This window comes from Cynocephalus volans, chromosome 1 (genome assembly GCF_027409185.1).
Source record: "Cynocephalus volans isolate mCynVol1 chromosome 1, mCynVol1.pri, whole genome shotgun sequence".
Lineage (NCBI taxonomy): Eukaryota > Metazoa > Chordata > Mammalia > Dermoptera > Cynocephalidae > Cynocephalus > Cynocephalus volans.
The window spans coordinates 146,325,215-146,341,463 of NC_084460.1; the positions used below are offsets into that span (position 1 = coordinate 146,325,215).

The following is a 16,249-nucleotide window of genomic DNA, read 5'->3' on the forward strand; positions in this document are numbered from 1 at the left end:
AAGAAGGCAGACAAAAGAGTGCACACTGTAAGAGCCCTGTGATATAAAATTCTAGAAAATGTTAACCAATGTAAAAGGACTTACGTAAAGAGCCAAAGTGACTGGCTGCAGGGAGGGGCAGGAGAGATGAATTACAAAGGTCCATGAGAAAATACTTGGGTATGATGGATATGTTCATTATCTTGATTGTGATAATGGGTTCATGGCTATATACATGCGTCAAAACTTACCAAAGTGCACACTTTAAAGTACAGTTTATTTTATGTCATTATACTCTATAGAGCTGTTATAGGTAAGTCTTATTGTATTTGTCTCTTGAATTTTAATTGAATTTTGCACATTTTATTCTAAAGTAAATAAATCTTTTTATAATATAAATAACTCTTTTTTGTTAGAACTTTTCACATCCGGTTGACTTCTTTTCTGGGACATTCACATTAATTAGGCAATAATCTCTATAAGATAAAGCGTTTATCTCCATAAAAACTCAAGTAATTCTGGAAGGCAATATATTTCTTATTCATCTAAAATGTATGGAAATCCAAAGGGAAAAATCACTTCAAATGATCGAAACAAAAGATATCTGAAAAATAATACATATAACAGTATAAAGGGAAAAAAATAACGTATATTCTGTTGAAAATATTGATATTCAGAGAAATATCTTTGAATTCATTGCCAAAAATTCAGATTTCATTCAATTAAAATCAGAAGTGTTACTTTTTTTTTTGATGGAAGATATATTAATTGAACTCATAAAAAGAGACTTGCATAATTTAATTTCAATATAAATTACTACTTGAATATATAAAGTATCAAATATAAACATTAGTTTAGCAAAAATAAAAATTGGCAGAAATAATCATTCAACCAGTAGCGATAATTAAGACTACCACTTCAAAGATTTTCTACATGCAAAAATGAGAAAACATTGTTATAAGAGTTATAGTACACAGTTGAATTTAATTCCAATTCATTACTGTTTAACCCTCTCCTTCAGTGTTAGTGTACCCCATTATCTCCTGTCTATTCACTGTGTTTAGTATGTGAGTCATTACAGGCAGGAATCATCTTAGAATACCAACACCTACAATAGCTGCTTCAGTAACACACAGCTCTTCAATCTTTATTTCACTGACCACTTTGAAAATTTCCTTTTGTACTTTAAGGTTAATCGAGCTGTTGATTTTTCTTCAGGAGAATGAACAATAGAAGAATGAAGAGATGGTAAGTTAGCCAAACGGTACAAGTACACCAAGGAAAGGCAATAACAAAGCCATTCTGAAATGGAATGTAATAAGGTTGAATTTTCTTAAACGTTTTTCCTTAATTCAAAAATTTCACTTTGTACAGATCTTATTCTTCTATCAGTGAAGATTTTCTGTTTCTAATTTATTAAAAATGACACGTTTCTGTGAGCTGGGCAAACTTGATAATGCTCTCAGGGCCTGGAGCCACTTAAAAGACATGGGGAGTGTGGGGAGCTGTTCCTTCTGGATGTGGGACAGGCTCTCCTGCACCGACCTCACCAAGCAGTGTCCATGCCTCTCTCCAGCCCCATCTATTCTGCACATTCTAACATCCCTTTGGATTAGCCCTATAAGCTCACAGCATTTCACAAACATATCTTATTTTAACTAACCATATATATGTCTTTTTAACATTAAAATTGGATATAAGAACAGTTTTAATGGCTTTTTGTTTTTGCCCTTTTAAAATTTACTCTTTTATTCTAAAAGCATCTTTATTTTGGCTTTGAAAAGATGGTACAGATAGATCCTGATGGTTTTCCTGTATTAATCCTGTATTAAGAAGTGGATTTATTCATTTACTTATTTTGGATTTTTTTCTTTCTTTTTTTGTTTTTTGTTTTTTGATTATTGAAACATAATTGTACATATCTGTGGGGTACAACATTGAATATCAACAACTGTATGTATAGGATATTTAGTACATTCAACAATGTAATCATATTTTGTGACCCTTTACCAATTTCTTGCTAACCGCCTCCCCCTTCCCATTTCCAACCTCTGGTGGCCGCACTTCCATTCTCTCCTCTTGAAAGTTCAATGGATTATGGTGATTGTTATATCTTTCTTTTTAAAATTTATTTATTTTTTAGCTCCCACTTATGAGTGAGGACATGCAGTATTTCTTTTTCTGTACCTGGCTTAAAGAAATGGATTTAGCTACAATCCAAGCATTCTTGTACCCTTTTGGAAAAGCACGCAAATGTATATAATGTTACTGCAGAAAAGTCCTATAGATGTTTGTAGGCCCTGTTTAGTGATAGTGCTACAAAAAATACTTTCAAGGTTTTACCTTTGGACTGATTTTTCCAATGTATCATACATTTCCGTTGCTTTTATACAGTGTAAAATTTCATCAACTCATAAGACTTTTATCTACAATACCTTTGATGTATAATATTACTTTCTTTTTAACATAATTCTTTGTTCCTAATTTTAATTCATAATTTTCTATGAAATGGGAGTGAAAGTGTTGTCCAACAGAAGAAATTATTTGTAATTATTTCATTCTCCAATAATAAAACTTTTGTCAATAATCTTCAGTTTAATTTACTCATCCTTGGAGGGATCTTCTAATGGCATCATTCTAATTAGAATTAACACTTTCATCCTGCCTATGAATATATATAAGACAAACTTTCACATGCTGACCATCTGGGAAAATTGTCAAGCTGTCGCAGCAAAATTAAGGCATTTTTCACAAAATACTACTACTCCGTGGCCATCAGACAATAAATTAATAAACATTCATTGTTATCACATTAAGGAAAATTCTCTCAAAAAAGCATTGCTGTTTCCTTTAGGAATTCTTAAATACTTTGATCACCATCCTTTGAAGTAACATTCTTTTAAAGAGATATTACACATGGATTGTTGGACTTTCTTCAATGTGTTATTAGTAGGTATAGAATTGTTACATGGTATGTTTTCCATTTAGCAGACAGATGATTAAATTGAGTACGCATCACTAATATCTATGTTTCAAAGATCACTGTCCCTTCCTAAGTATTCCAGGTATACACACAAAAAAGAACCTTAATGGAAGAAGACATGTATTAGGCAATTACTTACTCAATTTCACCCCATCAAAGTTTTTGCATATTTATCCCAGAACATATGGAAGGAAGGAAGGAAGGGGATCTTCTGTGTGAAGAGTAAAACTATTCAAATTGTGAACAGCATGAAGTAGACTGACACTTCTTAGGAAGGAGATAATAAATGACCACAGTAAAATATTGAAAATTATTTTAAGTTTAAATGTCAAACGATTTCTCCAAACCCTTAGTTGTGATGGATTAGAATAAATGGCTTGAATATCTATTTATCTATCAAAAGACAACAGGTATAAGAATGGGAAAATATAATCACAATTCTAAAAAAAAGCTTAATCAAGTACCCAGTGTAAGAAACTTCAAATATAAATGAACATAATGATAAAATATTCACTGTCCAGGTTAGATTGATTTCTTTAAAGGGCAAAAATAAGAGAGATTGTGGGGGATGGGGGAAGGCAGAGAGAAAGTGAAGCATAAAAATAAGTGAATGGCAAAATACAGTAATAATAAATTTGCAAGGGGGCACTACAGAAGATACATACCAAAGACAAAAAACAAAAACAAAACTCTCATGCATACATAGAGCATTACATATAATATGCTTTATAATTGGAATAAAACTATGATTTGGGTTGAAAACAAATTATTATACCTTAAGCAGGTACGATATATTACTTGTTTTATAAATATCTTTGCAAAAAGACACTTGTTCAAGATTATCAACAACTTGGAGAGAATTTCAAAGAATGCACATTTTAAACATATTTTATAACATAACAAGCAACATATATAATGTTTTGGCTTCCATGTAAATGTTTGTTCCTCATAAAAAGCAACAGCACAATTATTTAAATAGTATTGTGCGGCAAGGTCTTGTGTATTGTTGTACAGGGACCATGGTAATTAACAGCAATTCATAGTTTCCTAAGATGTGATATGTGTACAATAACTGTTAAGCCTACATCATACCTTAAACATACATCTGGTATTGATGAAAGTTCAATGTAATCTAAATGTAGAGAGCAAAAAAATGTGAATGTACTGGTTACTGCATCTATGATTCATATAATATTTGTTTTCTTGTAATTTCTAAGTAAAAGATATCAGAATTTTACTTATTTGCTTCTGTGCATTCTTTTACACATAGATATAAACTACTAACTCACAATTTTTTTAACAAATACATTTTCAGTGTCTGGCATGACAACTAGTCAAGATGCTGCAGAATGAAAGAAAACCTCTTATATTGTTGCTAATGATCTGCTGACTGTCTAATTGTCATTACTTGAAAGATTATCTGTAAGTTGCTTATTTTTGGTCTTCAGTTACATTATGATGTGTCTAGGTGTGGATTTGTTTTTTTCCTTATTCTCATTCTGTCTTTTTAACCTGAGAGAGAGAGAGACAGACAGAGAGAATACTGATTTCTTCTATTCTATATTTCTAGAATTCTCATTATATGTTTGTTAGAGACTTTCAATCTATCTTGTCTTTGAAATGCTTTTTTGAAAATTTCAACCTCAGCACTAATTTCTGGTTATGAATTTTCATTTGACTATACCTAATTAAGAGTTTACCTCATCTATTGAGATATCTTTATCTTCACTAGTTTTAGTTTTTTTTATTCTAGCTTTGTATTGTTTAATTTCTGCCTACTTTGTTTCATAATTTTTCTCTTTCATAGATGTTATTTTATTCTTTATAGATTTTAAAGTCACATTCAAATTGATTTTGGATTCAAACTAATCTTCTTATTTCTTACTGTGTTGGCTATATTTCCAAGCATTTGTGTTCACCATGTGCTCTGGAGTTGTAACTTGTAGGTTGACTTGTCTGGGAATTTCATATTTTGTTGTTTGGTTTCTGTTTCTGTTGTCTTTTCGTTTCTTCTTTTTTTTTTAATTTGGAAATTTTGGAATTGCACCAACAAAGTTTCCTGAGGCCTTTAAAGAAAAACTTACAAAGCCTAATAAATTTACCAAAGAATTCATGTTAGCATTACTGGTTGACAGGTAGTTTCACTGCATACAGTGATTCAGAGACCCAGACTTCTTGCATTTAGTAAAGCAGCCATCTCTTAGAGCCCTGCAATTGTCTGTGTCCAGCTCTGAAACTGGAGGAGGCCCATGTATTTCTTAATCAACTTGTATTTGAAGAGATACATGTCACTTCTTATCACATACCATCAGTGAGAACAGTTATATGGCCACACTTAGGGGTGGAATGCTGCAAATAGGGGTGGAATGCTGTTAAATGTTGTCCCTGGCTCAACAGTCACTTTCCAGAAACAATTATCTGCCATGGAAGAGGAGGCCCAAATTTTTGTAGATACTTGGTTATCTCTGCAACAGTCTGCCACTTTATCCATAAAATGTACATGCTCATCTTCAAATATCTGATAATTCCAAGTTTCCTTCATCAGGCTCAAATATGTCTTCTTGTCATCTGGTGACTCACAAAGTAAATGGCTAGCCATCTACCCCAAATGTAAAACATATGATGGTGGAAATAAATAGAAAACTCCCATTCAGAAAGGGGAATAATAGAAAACACACAGCTGTGATGGTGCCATAGCAATTATGGAATCTTCCTAAGCAGGCTTTGTGAAGATCTCCAACAGATGCAGAAATTGATTCATGACATGCTCTTATCCACTGTTCTCAATGGCTCCTGACTCCACTGTCTGTAAGCTTCTGTTACCATCCATGTCTCTGATAGGAAAGAAATAATCTTTTCCCCAACTATATACAATGAGTGGCAGAGGAAAGAGAGCATATAAAGTACACAGGGGCTTCTTAAAAGTTTTGGCTTAGAAGTGACATGTAAATTATACCCTCAATTTTCATACTTGTAAAAATTATATAATCAATAAAGATTTTTAGTATAAGCTTTAATATCAAGTTATGTCAAGTACAGATAATCAGGATTTTTTTTAATCAACAGACAAGCTGTAAGCTAAGATATATTCAAGTGTTCCATGAAACCAGATATAAACTGATCTAAGTATGTGAAATAAAACATTAAAAGTTATTTCCATAAACTCAAACCTTATTCTCTTTCCATAGAAATAAACAGGATTCAACTATTTTGAAGAAGGTGTAATTATTTCCACGTAGAATCCACAAACAACAACAGGGACCATTAGGGTAAACCCTCCACTGGGATATTATGTAGTACATTGAAGGTATAATGGCAAAAATTTTCAAAGAAACAGATCTCACTTTTCATTTTATAAAAATGTAGTATAATTATAAAATATTGTACTTAGTAAATCAGTACAAAATTCAGATTAAATCATATTCCAGGTACCATAACAACTATAAATAGTAAAATTATGATGTATCTTAAAATGTAGGGGCTAATTTCATATTATAAGTTCTTTCACTATAGCATTGGAACTATACAGGTGTGACTGTGTATCCTACACACGAACAAAAATATAATTGCGTGTTTAAGATATTCACATATCTAAGCTCTAGGAAAGTATATTTAAAAGGACAAGAAAGTTTAAGTTTCCATGAATAGGCTGTTCAAAGCAAAAGCCAAAGGAAAAACTTGATACAGAAAAAGCAGTAGGTGAGACAAGGTTGAAGTTTTAAGATATCTTTTATCTCTTGAGAAAAGCATTCTTGATTTCATTTATTGTAAAATTACTATGACTTCCTGGGGGTTGGAGATAAACTCAAATACACATTCTAGCCATACCAGGAGACCTACTTAATATTTTTGAGTCCTTTGTGATGACTTATAACAAAATTTTTTTAAATTACTCATGTTCTCAATTATGTATGTGGCATTTTAAAGAAGTAGTTCTTTTTTGTACTCATTTTCTTTCCCTTCAACATATAATACCAGAATAATTTCAGCATATACAATGGAAAACTTTAAATAGTTTTCAATCATGATTCTGTATGAAAAATAAATTCTGATAACCAGTTACTATTTTCAATCTGAGCTTAGTACAAACTATCTTTTTTTTAGAATGAATCTCAATAAATAAGGAATATAGTGTTACTGGAAACGATAGTCTCAGTTTCACAGGGAACTATAGAGTGGTGATAAATTTAAAGGCATGGAGATTTCCAGTTGCCAGTTGCTTTGCACAAGGCCTACTACCATATAAAGAAGCATGCAGTACCAACAACTGATGGGAACTGTGGGACCATAAAAACAAGCTCTGCTTTACCTTCAGCTGCGGCGAAGGAAAAAGCATGATTTATTCCCATTATTTGACGGTATCAAAAGTGAGTGCTACAAAAAGACCTGAAAACCTCTTGAAAGATGCAAACCCTGTTGTGTTGTTGGATAGAGATAAACAACTATTGCGTTGAACAGAATTCATTGAATAGGATCAGCATTTTTGTTCGTTTTGTTAAAATGACTAATATCCTCTGCTTTGGATTGAGCGTCCCTCCAAAACTTGACCCCCACTGTGACAGTGTTAAGAGGATAGGAAATCCTATTACGGTAATTGGGAAGTGGGACCTTGAAGAGATGATTAGATTGTAGGACCATGCCATAGTTAATAGATTAATAATGGTGGCCAGGGGCGTGGTTCTGGGGGCTTTAAAAGTGCATGAGGAACTCCGTCTCTCTGCTCTGACATTATCTGCCATGTGAGACCCCTGGGTCACTGTTGCCACCACCAAGGGCTTCAGTAAATATATTCCCTAGACTTTGGACTTCTAGCCTCTGAAACTGTAAGCAATAAATTTTGTTTTCTTGATAAATCACCCAGTTTCAGGTATTTTGTTATAAGCAACAGAAACAGACCAATACATCCTCCTTTCTTTGTTTTATTTATATTCTTGTTTTAAAGTTAACTACTATTGAGGAAGGGTTACTTTTTGCCCTGCCACAGTGAAAAAGGCTATATTCTTTATTTCTATGTTGACTAATTAAATATTTTTAATAAAATTAAATGTAAAAAATGGGTTGATTTATAAAACTTTGAAATGGCAAGAAATATAGCTTACACAAGAACTTTTCTAAAAGTTCTCTATTAATTTAATAATTGCATTATTACCAAGAGCATACTCTTTTTAAAGTCTAATTGTATTTAGGTATACTCATATTCACATGTAATTATAGATTGCTAATGTGAACTAATTTGCTATGCATATGAAATACTATACTTAATTACATAATTTTCAAAATTAACCTACAAAATAAATAGAATACATTACTTAGGTAAATATTTTTATTCATATTTGTCATGTTTTTCAGAACAACTCTTGTATCTACTGAAGTGACCATAAATTTGTCTTATATACCTATTCATGAGATATGTTATATTAATATATTTCCTAGATGACTCATTTTCGGTTCAATAAAGTAATTTGGCTTTGATGCATTATTACTTTAATGTTGAATTACATATTTTTCTTAAATTTATTAAAAAGTAGGATGAGGATTTACTGTCTAATGCAATGAATTATAGATTTGTTTTGAGTGATATAAAGAAAAACAAAATTTGGAGTGATATAAAGAAATAGTAGAATAAATTTGGAAGAATATTTAAAAGAAACAATAAAAGAGAACAATATCTGTGGCAGACATTAAAATATTTTCAAGGAAGAATATTTAAAATGTGTAGTATTAATTCCCAAAGACAAATATTTATCAATGGTACTGAGTAGAAAGGGAAAAAAAATAGACCAAATTGCATGAACTATGGTAAAATAGAGATTAGCAATTAATGGGAACAGTAGACAGATTATTTAATACAGTGGTTCTCAGGTTATAGGGATTGAGATTGGGTAGAGGGAGCCCGAGAGGAATCACTGTCACAATTAAAGGCAGCTGTCTTTAGAATGCAGGAAATTAGTATACATTGTACCTCAGGGCAAGGATTGATTTGGGGGCAAGAGAAGTCCTACAGAGACTTTTTTTGTTGTAGCACAATGAAGACTAAAACAAAGTTGCAACAAAAAGATGCTGACCCTGTAGGTAACATGTTAATATTTTCACAAAAGTTTATGATAAACAGTAATTTTTGAAGAATAAATGGTGAAAGAGAAACATTACCAAAGTATTAAAAGATGAAATTTATAGCCAAAATTTGCTCTTATTTGTTTTATTAAGAGGGTATCATCTAGGCATTAAATATGGATTCTAGGCAATCAAAGAAAAATCCTAGATTATTTTTGGTATTATGTAATAACCTATAACATGAATTGGCAGACCACAGCCTGCTTTCTAATTTCAGCCCAGTTTTGTCGTAGGCCTAAACGAAGCAATTGAGGGAAAAACATATAAAACAAAGCGTTTACGTGGGCCAAAGTTGTGGACCGCGGCCCAGCAGTCACAGATTCAAGTTGGCCTGAATATGTGCTTTCCTTATCAGCAGTTATAGACAGACTTTCAAAGGGAAAAAGGAGAAGTCAAGCGAGCAGTTCCAAAGTTATCTGCCATGAATTTACATTGGTTCACTAAAATAACATAAGGTACTAATTAGCTATACATTGTTCTTTGCATCATAAATTCCAGAAACATTGCAACAAAGAAAGAGTGAGGGTCACATTTTACAAATTATGGTAGCAACATTTGGGGAATTTGTACCTGTTGCTGGGGAATACTGTTGCTGAAACATGCAATTCAGCAATTATTCTGGATATGGGTGTGGAAGGGACATAACTGCAGCCACAAACTCATCTCTCTCTGAGCTTAATAAGTTTAACAGACCTCACATTCCTTAGATTGCTCTCAGCCACTTTTCTTTCTTACTGTAAAAAAAAGTTTTTTTGGAATATAGCTAATTCCATTCATTTACATAGTGTCTGTGGCTGCTTTCAAGTTACCACAATGGAGATGAATAGTCGTATCAGAGACCACATGGCCTACAAAGCCTAAAATATGAGGGTACTTCAAAAAGTTCATAGAAAGATTAGTATTATCTTTTAATTCTATTTTCCCATAAAGTTTTTGAAGTACCCCTGTAGATTCTCATAACATTTTCAGAATGTTGAGGAAAAATAATAGTCACCTAGTATTTTATACCCAAATAAATAAATGCTGAAGAGGGAGGGCAAAATAAAGGTATTTTTAGACATCCACTAAATAAAGACCTTAATCACTCATAGAACCAGGCCAAAAAAAACTACCAAAAGATATACATCAGCAAAAAGAATATCTGAAACCAAAAGAAAAAAGATTATGATAGAGAAGATGGCAAGTATAAAAGCTTTTAATATATATTGGCGTATCTAAATATTGACTATATAAACCTATTAATTTTGTTTGTTCAAAAGGTAGTATCAAAATTCTAGGCAACATTCACAATTTCAGTGGGTGATATGGTGTGTCATGTTTGGAAAGAGTGTTAGGGAAAAGGACTGGACCAAGAAGTGGTCGGCACTCAAAGGGTTGGGGGGTCAGGTATTTTATTAGCTGGTGGGCCCAGACAAGCTAATGCTTGGAAATCTGGACCCCAAGCTCAGGTCTCACAAAGTTTTTATAAGCAAGCTCTTCCAGGGTTTTTACATTTTTTTTTCTTTTCTCAGCATTCACTAGGCTAGCATATGCCGTCTGTGGTTACAAAAGCCAAAAACACAAGTAGTGATTAGAGGCCAGACTAGTGTAACAAGCAAATATTATTTCAAAGACAAAATATTACTTCAAGGACAAAACAGGCTTATGAGAAAATTATTTTGGCATTTTTCCCAACAAGAGGACAAAGAGATTGAATAAATTTATCCCCTTGTAGAAATATATGTGTTAAAAAAAGAATTAAAAGAAAATTAAGGATAGCTCCTACAGAATTATGAATTATACCTTTCAAGCCAGTAGAAAGTAGAGACTAAAAGTGATGTTAAATATAGTTAAAATTATTTACTAAAAATTATAATTTCAAGCCAATTTATATCTTAACCTATTCTTAAAATTGTGACAAAGAACAAACTATAATTATTCACCTTTACTCTGTCTTCTTTGGAAATAATACCTTCTATTTTTAGAGTCTTTCAGGCTTCTTGATTTCATATTCTTCTCAAGCTGGATGAAAGTCTGGAATTGCTTCATGAAAAAGAAGGTTTGTTTGGAATTGAAGGTTATATTGTAAGAGTTTATATTTAGTTTGTGAGCACCTTTAGAAAGTGAAAATACTATTTGAGCCAATAAGTCTGCCCTTTTTTTCTGATCCCAATCTTACCTTTCAGCTTTTCATGATATCCTCAAACCCTCTTATTTAATGCCAGCAAATCCTGGTATCTCAAATTTCTTTATGCTCTCTGCTTCCACAGTCATCTCTGATAACATGATTAGACAGCAGATCATAAACACAGAGCATAAATGTTTCTGAACTGCATCAGAGGACTGTGCCATGAGGCCTTAATAACACTCTTCAGGAGATCAAATCAATAGCTATGTTACCAAAGGCCCTGAATATCCCATTCACCTCTGTGAACAATAATGCAACGGTCCAAGAATTGTCACTATCCTTTCCTCTAGAATTTTAAAGCAGTACTAGAGGGAAAATAAATAAAAGCATGTTTCTATAAAGGAAAGGTTTTAAAAAAATTTCAGTGTTTCAGAATTTTAATTGCCATAGCCAAATGTTATTTTGTTAAATAATATGATGTGATACCTCAAGCTTAAAGAAAGTATCCTTGCTGTATACTTGTATATGTATTCCAGCAGGTATAAAATTCTGAATGCCAACTAATATCTCTAAGTACAAGAACCACTACCTTAATGAGATTTATTGTAAATTAATGTTTAAGAGGAGTTTATTAGGGATTCAAGTCACTTCAGAACTCATACAACAAAAACTGTATGAGTATTCAATTTTGCATGTTGTTTCCAATTATTTTTTCCATAGTGTTAAAATAGTCATATATAAATGAAGTGAAAGATTATTTGATGTAAATTAGTACTTTACAAATCAATGTTATTTTTTCATTCAAACCTTTAGAAAAATTGACGTTAAGTAGAATAAATTAAAACAATTTAAAAATTAAATCTGTGACATCGATATGCCTATCATGACAGTTTTAATTATAAATCTATAAAATAAAATTAAAATAGCTATGCAAAATAAGTTGAGATCTAAGCCAAGGCTAAAGTACTGCTTATTATGTACAACAGAATAACTTAAATTATTTGTGTTAGGTTTTAGATTTTAGCATATATTCTTACTATAATGTTTTGTCTATTTAAACCTGATTGATAGAGCAAGAATAAGAGTGCCTCTTTCTTTTGTGCTCTAGAATTTGGATCTGGTTATACCTTAACAATATTATGAAGAAAGGAACCACAGATTCAAACATCCAGCAGTACAACGTTTAGAATAAAATATCACACATAATAAATTATTTAAATGTGACTAAATATACATCATTATTTAGATATGGATACCATGGATAGATATGGATTTACTCTATTTTAAACCAGCTTATTGTGTCTTTGTTCCATAGCAAACCAAGAGTTCTAAACTCATTCAAGCAAATTATGAAAATCCTTAAAGTCTCACTGTCATTTTTTCCTATTTATCATATTTAACAGCAAATTCCAGATGAATCTATATATTTTTCCATTATTCTCAGCATCCTGAATTTCAAAATGGATGTATGAATCCTGTTGTAACAGTGTCCATATCAGAGTTTGGAAAATAAACACAGGGCAAAAGGACCTAATTAAGAATGAGTAACTTAGGGCTGCTCTGCTTTGGTTTTGGCAAGCAGGAAAAGTTAAAGCATTAAAGTAAGGGCACAAATGCCTGTAATGATAAGTTAGAAGAGAAAGAAAGTGAGGAAGTAAGAAAGGGAAGAATAGAGGAAAGGAGGGAAGAAAAACACACAAAGGCCAGATGGAGAAATATCTGGACTTTAGTTCTCAGTCTAATATTAGTTACTACTGTGTGGCCCCAGGTAATTAAATTCTGTTCTCAGTACTTTAGTATCCTGATTCATAAAATGATGGATAAAAGTATTTTCTAAGGCCTTCTGGATCTAAAATACTGCAGTCCTCCTTGAAGAAAACTTTCCTGTGTGAGAGGACAGCATTCCATAGGAATACCAATAGGTTCTCCCTTTAACTACTCAGTAGATCCCAGTTCTCAGTGCCTTGTAATCACACACATCAATAACCTTCTTAGCCTTTAATACACATGTGATTTTTAATTACACTTCTTTGACTGTCCTGGTAAAAGAGACAAATAAGTAATTAGTACAAATTGTAGTACAGAGAAGAGAGGGATTAACTTTGTGAAGACCCAGATTTATGACATTTGTGCTAGAACTTGAAGGATGAATAAAATTCCATCACAGAAAAAGGAAGAAGAAAGGGGCAACAAGCAGCTTAGATAAAATACGAAAAAAGCAATAGACATAAAAAAAAAGTGGACTTTTCAAAAGTAATAAAAACAGAACAGTAGACAGAATTTGTGCAGGTTAGAAAAGATAAGACATAGCTAAATTGTGAAGTCCCTTGAGTGCTATGGTGAGTAACCACTTTTAATGGATATACCAGAAAGAAAAAAAAAACTAGAATAATTTCCAGAAATAAAACACACTAAAATTGTTACCAGAATTTAGACAATAAGCAACCTCAGGGCCTAAAATATGCCAGATGAAGCATCATACATGATTGAAGCCATATCAGATACCTAGCTCTGTTAATCCTCCAAATAACTGCAGTTGCATGAGGGATCTCACATAACGTGAGAAAAGAACCACCCGGTGAACCCAGTCCAACGTTCCAATTTGCAGAATTGCAAGCAAATAATTTGTACAGGAAATGGGATGCTGCCATAAGAAACAGCTAAAACCCATGGCACTTGCTTTGGGGCTGAATAGACTGTGGAGGCTGGAAGGATAGCAAGGAAACTGTAGGTAGAGGCTGAACGCTCAGCAAAGAAATTGCTATTGGAGATAATGAAAGGCCAACTCATGTTGTATACTGAAGGAATAATTGGTGAGAATACTGTCTGGGATGACTTGGAAGAGAGAAAAAACACTTCATAATATTGTTGATTTAATTAAGGAGGTTTTTTCACTCAGCTGTTGAAACTAGCAACTGGCACATGGACAATTCTTAAAAATAAGGGGCCGGCCCCGTGGCTCACTTGGGAGAGTGGGGTGCTGGTAGCACCGAGGCTGTGGGTTTGGATCCTATATAGGGGTGGCCGGTGCGCTCACTGGCTGAGCGTGGTGCAGATCACACTGTGCCAAGGGTTGCTACCCCCTTACAGGTCAGAAAAAAAAAAAAAAAAAAAAAAAAAAAAAGGGGAGGGTGACTCAGAGGGCAGAGCCAAGAGACCAGCAATGAAGACCAGAACCACAGAGAACCAATCCCAGGGAGCAGTAGCAGGTTCTAATGCGAGAATATTTCCTGCCCTTGTAATAAGAGATCCTGACAAGACCTAGCTGAACTTCAGAATCACATTGGACCAGTGATTGCTGTGTTATTCTCCTTTTGGAATGGTTGAATCTTTTGCAATTATCCTATCCCTGTCCCATGTGTGTTGCGTGTGTGGGGGACAATAACTTATATTATAGTTCTCAGTTCTCCAGGTCAAGAGAACCTTTAATTAGGAGGCTTCATTCACATCTGGAATTGATCTCAATGATGCTAATTTGGACTTCAACATGATGCCATAGGTGTTTAAGGCTTTGGGAGTGTAGTGGATTGAATTATATCCCCCCAGAACTCCTTGAAGCTTGAATTGTGTCCCCCAAGTTTTATGTATTAGAAAGTTAGTCCCCATTGTGACTGTTAAGAGTGTGGGAAATCCTATTACGGTCACTGAAAAGTGGAGCCCTAAAGAAGTGATTGGATAGTAGGACCATGCTGTAGTGAATGTATTAAAAATGGTTGGGGCATGGTTCTGAGGGCCTTAAAAGAGAAGAGTCTGTCTGTCTCTCTCTGCTCTCTCTGCTTGCACCATCTTGCAATGTGAGTCACTGTCATCACCACCAGATGAACTTTAGACCTCCCAGCCTCAGAAACTGTAAGCAATGAATTTCGTTTTCTTTATAAATTACCAAGTTCCACGTATTTTGTTATAAGCAACATAAATGGACTAATACAGGGAGGGTGTGAGGTTTTGTGCATGAAGGAGGGAAACTCATCAGGAGAATCCAGTGAGTGAACTGTGGTATACTGTCACAGTGGCAGCCCCCTATAAATACACTTCTGAGTATACACCCCCTTGTGTAGCTCTCATTTACTCATTTTAAAACTGGCTATGTGAAAAACTTCCTCTTAAGCCAAGCCCTACGTTATAGAAAAGCTTGGGCTGGATTCTTAAATGATGAATGGCTATGTAGGGAGAGGCCCTAGAAGATGAGAGGACATCACCAACGCCAGTGAAGCTCCCAGGTCCATGAGTGACCTCTGTTTAATCTACACTAAGCACAAGAACTATCTAGCTGAGCCATGAGAAACAATAAATCATTGTGGTTTTAAGCCAATAATTTTTGCAATGTTTTGTCTCTTATCAATAGATAACTGAAACATAAGCCTTTTAATATTTATCTCTACCATCTACCAATGTGATTAAGAGGTAGTAGGTACTCAAAAATGTCAATAGTTTAAAATAATTGATTGTCTTAACAAAATAGACAAGAAGAAAAGTGATACATAGATACTGTATTTTTTTTTTCTTTTCCCATCATACATGCGGTCACATTATTATTAGAGCTATAGCTTATGTTCGAATTAATTTCACATTTAGGTTATATGTAGTTCAGAGATTTGGTTGTGAGACAGAAGCAATGACAAAAAATTATCACAGGAAAGAAAGGGGCAATATAAAGCATCAAGAACACATATGTAAATAAATATGCTGAAATGGACACTGGTGGTACTGTAAGATATCTATTTATAAAAATGAGGTCTCCATATCCACTCCAGCTTTCCTTTTGTTTATAAACAGGAAGTTACTGTATTCAGTTGGAACCAAGCATATATGCTTGTTTTGCACAGTTTTACATGTACTTTATCTTCAGTTGAGTAGAACCACTACTTTATAGATAAGGAAACTGATTTCAAAGTTAGTAGGTCATAGATAAAGAATTCAGACTTAATTCTTCTAATTTCTGCCATCCACTATAAGACGATAAACATTTGTACTGTACCCTCTCCCACATGTTTCTTCAATCAGCAACAGACAAGGAGAAGCTCTAGACCAATTGATGCTGTTTATCATTTGTCCAAAATCAATTT

The 16,249-nt window shown here is 33.4% G+C and overlaps 1 protein-coding gene across 1 annotated transcript in view; it reads right to left on the reverse strand.

Annotated features, from left to right (window-relative positions):
* Nucleotides 1-16,249, reverse strand: part of EPHA6 (EPH receptor A6) — an 839,959-nt gene that overhangs the window by 663,791 nt on the left and 159,919 nt on the right. The window lies entirely within an intron of this gene.